We start from the raw sequence: 6,698 nt of genomic DNA on the forward strand, positions 1-6,698 counted from the left end.
AGCGGTGTGAATGATTCAGGAGGTGGCAGTTTGCCATCTGAGTCAGACACAACCAATGCCACTGCGTGCTGCTGAAGTTGTTGTGTTTTGGGGGCTGGACATTAACATTGGGCCTCGACTAGTCTTTATTGCTAATGGTCTTGAGGCACATGAGAAAAAAAAATAGCATAATTAATTTGTGTGCCCTCATTTTTACATCCCCACTTACAAAAGGTTTTGCCTTCATGTCAGGGCCTTAATTCAAATAAGGTTCAACCATAAATGTGCATGTGTGTTCTCCTTACCTACCTTTTAATTAGGCAGGATACTCAGCCATCCTTCTCCTGGCCCTGTGCAGAGATGAATAGTCAGGAAGGCGATTCGTGGGTGTACATGTGCTGGATCTCTGGGGGGGCTGGCAGAAGGGGGTGTGCTCTGCTGAGAGCTGAACCGGCTCTTTGTCACATCTCGTGGAGCGTGCATTAACGTACAACTTAGTTACACCAGCGCTTCAAAGGAAAACAGCCCTGCAGCTGCACATGGGGTGAAAGGAGCCCAAGATCCCGCTTGTGGAGACTCCAAAGCGGGTTCTCCTTGGCCTGCCCATCCACAGCTCCCCAGGGGCACCCAGCACCAGCACCTTCTGCAGCAGCAGAGACGTCACCACCGAGCCCAGGCGAGTTGTGACTGATGCCTGAGAACCGCGCAGTCTGCCTGTGAATGCAGCTGCTCTGCTGACTCCACCACGGTCGCGTCACCTCCCTCCCAACGCGGGCCAGCACCGTGACCTGTTCTCTCTCCCCGAGCACCTTGCAGCATGTTGCCATTGCCAGATGTGAGCTTCTCCGTCTGAGGAATACTGGCCATTTTGTGCTCCAGCTCCAGGTGCGCAGGGGTCTCCTGCTCTAACAGCGTTCCCTGTTCTCTACAGCGAGAGGCAGAAATGGGGAGCAGGAGGTACGGGAGCAGCAGGGAAGTCGGAGGAAACCAGACGCGACAAGTGCTGAAGCAGAACTTTTCAGCTTTGTGGTGGCTCCTCGCCAGATGAGATCACAGTTCCTACGGAATCTTGTCTCCTTTTATTTCCTTAATATTTGACTTTCTTGCTTCCTTAAGAAGCAGGAATTGCTAATCTTCAATGACTTGCTTTGAATACTGTCTACATCTCAAACAACAGTGCAAACAGTGGCAGAGGGGGGTGGCTGACAAATGCCAGTGTTTATGGCCTGCAACGGAATCCCTCTAAGTCTGTTTGGAAAACTAACTGGGGATGGAGCCTGGATTAGGAGAGACTTTTCCAGCTCTCATCCTTGTGAATTTATGCTAAGATTATTAAAAGGGAGATGTGAGGGGGACCGTCTTGGCATGCCTCCTTTCTTGTGGTCAGCATTCGGTGCCGTGGATTAGTTGTGGGGTCTGGAATTGGCTGAACACCCACCTTCTGAAAAATGACTCCCTTTTGAATGTCTGAAGTTAAGCATCTAAATCCTTCTTAAGACTCCCAGGCTGGTACAAGCTTTGCAGATGTGCTTTATGTGATCCTAACCTTGCAGCAATAGGCTGGTAGACTGCAGCAAAAAAAGGGGATTCCTATTGCTTTGCATTTGCAGGCAGAAAACATCCAGCGTTCTATGCCCTGGGGAGAGAGAGCGCACACACTGCCCGGAAACATGTACGTGCTGCACGCAGGCTCTGCCTGTGGGAACTAAGGGAGACAATGCAACAGATAGTGAACAATGAGCGTCTGTAATGTACAGCAACAAAGCCAAAGTAACCCAGTGCGCCGCAGAGCAGAGAAAGAGGCTGTTAAAACAGCAGCCTCATCCTGCCGAGCCTGCTTAGAGGGCGATCAACAAGCCCTCCTCAGCTGGAATGTGGCTCGATGTGGTGGAAAAGGGAGTAAAAAAGAGTGGGATGGAGGAGGAAAAGGAGGCATCCCCCAGGGGCGCTTTGCAGGAAAAAAGAGGTCATCTTCCTTTTAGTTAGTCTGTTCATCGTCTGTGCATGAGAAGCCACTGGGAATGGGGAAGCAGAAAAATCAGTTTCCTGCCTTTTTGATGGGAGCCCATGAATGGCACACGGTAGCGACACGGATAACAGAGGAACAGCTGCTAGGAGAGCAGGCTGAGCCACAGGGTCACTGCGCAGCTCAGCAAACGCTGGTGTCGCAGGCCCGGCTGTGTCGGTCTGTGCCTGTAGGAAAAGCTCCTTTTGCAGGACAGGGCTGGGAAAAGTCGGTGCCGGCAGCTCCGGAGCGCGGGGGAGCAGCACCCTCTGCTGCTGGCATCCTCGCCTCCGGAGCCTCCGGAGCACCTTCCGTGACACCGACGAGCTTCAGAGAGCAGCTCAGGGAAAACACCTACAGCAAAGTCCCGCTGCAAGTCAAAACGCTGCAGCGTGTGGGTGGCGTGTTTGTCAGACAGTTCGGTCATGTCAAAACATCGCTGCTGGGAAAGGAGATGCCAGGCAGCAGCTGCTTGCAGCAGATAACAGCAAGAAGAACAGGCCCTGGCTTTGTGCTGCTGCTGTTCCCAAGCAAGTACTTTGGCTGATACTGTTTGGTGAACATGACTCGCCGCACACAACAGGGATGCTGTAAGATAAAGCTCTCCATCCCTCCAGCAGCCTTCCTCCGACATTTAATGACCCCACACAGCCACTAAGTCACTATTGCTGCATTGCAAGAGGAAAAGGGAATTCAGGGAGCTGATGTGATTCACCCACCACGAGCCAGGGCAGAGTGCTGCCCCTTCGGCTCCCTCCTGCAAACCATGGACCAGCGATTCCGGTGGCTCTGGAACACAAGGGATCCCAACTCCTGCCACCCTCAGCAATCCTACCATGGGCCACACAGCCCAATGCCGTATGGCTACCAAACCGGCTCCCTGGAAAGCCGTGGGATGCTGCAGGACCCATGCAATCAGAGGAATCCTAGTCGCCCATGTTTTTTCACTCCCTTTTGCGGAGCACTTTTCGCTTTTCCCAAATGAAGCTGCTTAATGTTGATCAGATCTATCCCACAAGCACATTCCCAAAAGGGATTTATGCACCTCAGATAGAGAGGTCTTTTCCTCGGGTTCCCTCTCTCTCCCTGAATGCATGCTGCCCTTTTCCCAAGCGTCTGACCCCAAGTTTCCCATCTTCATGGGCAGCTCCAGGTCCCCACAGCTCAGTCACAGACATATATTTGAGCTCCCATTGCACTCCCTTCCCTGCATTTCATCATCTCCCTCTCTTCCTCTCTGCTTTGCAGCCTCCCCAGATCTCCAAACACACAGAGCACTGTGCCAGCCTGTAAAATACGCCCACTTGAAAAAGGCAAAGCATAAAAAAATGCCTAAATCCAGTTAAAAATAGGCTGGGATCTACAGAAAAGAACCTGCTTAACAGTTTGTGTCTGTGCACAGGTCTCGTTTCAGCAACGCTGCCCAGAGCCAAACATCATTCACACAAGACCCAGATTGTTTTGCGGATAAGGAGATGCCTACAAAAAGGGAGCCCTGTTGAAGGAAAAAATGAGGCGATGTCTGGTCAGGGCGCCACCAGGACATATTTTCTGCGGGAAATTCCTCTCCGTAGCGCAATCCGTCAGAGCAGAGCCAGCGCGTCCCGCCGCAGGGAGCAGCCGCAGGGTAAGACCTGCAGGGGAACCTGGGCTGCGGTGGTTTTCCCTCTCCCCATCTCATTTCTTGGCCCTTTTTAGGCAACGGCCACATTTGCTGTCATCTGTTTGGGGAAAGGAAGGCAATAAATAAAGCAAATCCCTACCAAGGCAGGCAATGGATGCACAAATCCCGCTAAGAATTGTGGCTGTGGCCACAGGAGAAGTCGAGCAAAAGATAATAACATTTGTTATGAAAAGCACTGAGACACTCAAAGTTTTGCTGCTTTTAGCACCGTTCCCTGTGTTTGGGGAGTATTTGCTGGTGCTGTAACTGCCTGCAGTATCTCCCTAGTGATGTGCAATGGTCTCTAAACTAGAACAGAACTCTCTCTAAACTAGACTATGAGTTTCACACACAGACGATTCAACATTGTCCTCTTTGTACAACTAGAATGTGAAAACCTCAGTCACCGGGAAAAACCCAGAATGACTACCGATCCTTGAAAGGAATTAAAAGACACTTTTGTTAAAAACTATTTATTTTTCATAAACATAATTCTCCATTACACAACATGAAAGGAATCACAAAACGTTACTCATGGGAAAATAAGACTTTACGAGTCGATGTACAAAAGTTGAAGTGAAAAATTATTTACTTCCAGTGTTAGTTTTCTGTAAAACATGTAAATTGTCATACCATTGAATGCTAGGAATGCACTTAAAAACCAAACATTGGTATCACTAATCACTTACGGGAGAAACAGACTATAAGACGTTACTCCATGGAGTTGCTTTTGCAAAGAAAGGTTAATACCAGCTCTAAGGAGGTGCACACCTATTAATAGCTTTCACAAAATAAAAATAGCACTGCTGCCTTGGCCTATAGCCCAGTGGATTTCTACCATTCTTCCTCATCAGATTTGCTGCTTGTTTAACCCTTCTGCCCCTCTGCAGTCACCAATTTTATATATTTTAAAATATTTGGTTTTCATTTGACAAATAAACTTCTAAAAAACTCCCAAACAACCCAAAGAGGAAAACGGGTGTCAAATTTACTGTATTTTAATAACATCTAGAATGAATTTGGGGGTGACTCATTAGAGACTTTGCAAATGGACCTTATTTTCAGCTGGAAAGAAGAGCTGCTCTCTGGGGAAAACACACCTGCTTAGTTAAAAGTGCAAATAAACGTCTCTCAAATCAATGTCTATTTCAAAATGTGCCAGCCAAATATTAGCAAGAAACTGTGCAGAAATAAGAAAACACCAATGCCACAGTAAAGTAGTCATAATAAATTCTGTCATTCGTAATTATATATTTATTCACACATAGGTAAATTTTCATTAACATTTGTTCCCTCACACCAAATACAAAAGAACTGGAATTAAGTTAACATGGCTATTTTTGTTTTTAAAATATATATATATATGTTTAAACATACCAGACCTAAAGCATCTTCCTCTGCATGGCTGTTTCAGCCACTGTGGTGTATTCTGGAGCCAGTGCTTGCGCACACCCATCTCCAAAGAGAGTGATTCGCGGTAAGTCCTCAGCGTACGCTCTTATTGCAGACTCCACTGTCAGCAAATCCACTGCAAGGACAAGTCCCGCACCAAGGGACCCGCAGCGCCCACCCGCCTCCCGCTTTCCTCCGCTCCCCTCTTCTTGATCTGCACCCTTTGGTGTTTGTGCTGGAGTTAAACCACGGAACAGGGAGAAGCGACTTATTCACAAGCACCCACAGAAGATGGAAAACCAGCCACCCCGCTTGTCAAACCAGACCAGTGAAGGCACTTGTGGCTCTTTCGCGCCGGAGCCTCTGCGAACGCCGCGCCACCGCAACGCCTCCTCTCCCACGCAAAAGCAAAGTGATGTGCATCAGCGCAACTCGCTTTAGTCACACATACTATGTAAAAGGCGGCTTTTCCGGACCATCTGCAAGGTGTCTGCCAGAAATCACAGCCTGTCCCCGGGAGTTTGGCCTTTCCGTGCTGCGCGCAGCTTCTGCCAGGTGATGCTCTCCCTGCCCTGTCTGCCCAGGGGCTGCTGGTGGGGAACAGGCTCTCCAGAGCTTGCTCAGCGCACGTTTACCTGAGCGATTAGCAGAAGACGAGTCTGACTTCTGCATTAAGAGAAGCATTATACTGAAAGGCAACGACTTGGACACGTGGGAGCACAGGCTGTATAGACCTGCCCGCCTTGCTTCATGTGCTCTCAGAATGTAGCACCTATTTGTACCTGGATTTGCGTCTCCATCACTAGATTCTGCAGATCCTTGCGCAGGGGAGGATTTAAGATCACAGAGGATTTGGGGATATCATGAAAGCACAGAGACACTCCTTGTGCATTCTAGGAAGGTGAAAATTAGGAAGGGGAGAGTGGGGTCTCCAGGTAGGATTTGATGTCTCCAACCCTTCCTGTGAGCAACAGAACTATACATTTCTATAACTCCTTAACACTGTCCTGTCAGAGGTGCAATTTCCTAGTTCCGTGTGCCCAAGAGATATGTACAGAGAAAATTCCCTCCCCTTATGTCAGCGTCCTTGAGATCAAACCCCACCACCACCATCCGCAAACACCGTAACCACCTCCGGGTGTGCTGTAAGGACGGATATGTCAATAGCTTATAAAGGTGCCTCCCACAGAAATTTTATAAGCCACTGAATGACACTGCAAGCTTCAATTCCGAGGACGGAGAAAAGTTCATTTCAGAGAATGAGACAAAGACAGTTAAAAGAAGCATTTCTTTGCTGGCTAAACCCAAACAGCTCATCTAACACCAAGCTTTTCACTCAATAATTATTGCACTGCAGGCAAAAAACAGCTCTGTGAACTGCCACATCCCTCACCCTGTCCCCATTATTCTAACAGCCTAAAAAGCAAAGTGTCTGCCTTCTCCATCCCCCACGGTACCAGCTATGCACTTAATGAAAGCAGCAAATTACTGCCTGTAAACTCAGCCTCTGCTGCTGGGCAATTTGCAAAGACTCGGGACAGCGGTGAGCCCCCAAATCGGTGGCAGCATTTAGGGGCCACAAGGGCAGAGGGGTGTCCCTGCTCCCAGGAGAGCGCGGCCACAGTCGGTGTCTGGGCTGTACAGACAAGGCTACAGATG

Source organism: Streptopelia decaocto, assembly GCF_964273445.1.
Source record: "Streptopelia decaocto genome assembly, chromosome: 20".
In the NCBI taxonomy this organism is placed as follows: Eukaryota; Metazoa; Chordata; class Aves; order Columbiformes; family Columbidae; genus Streptopelia; species Streptopelia decaocto.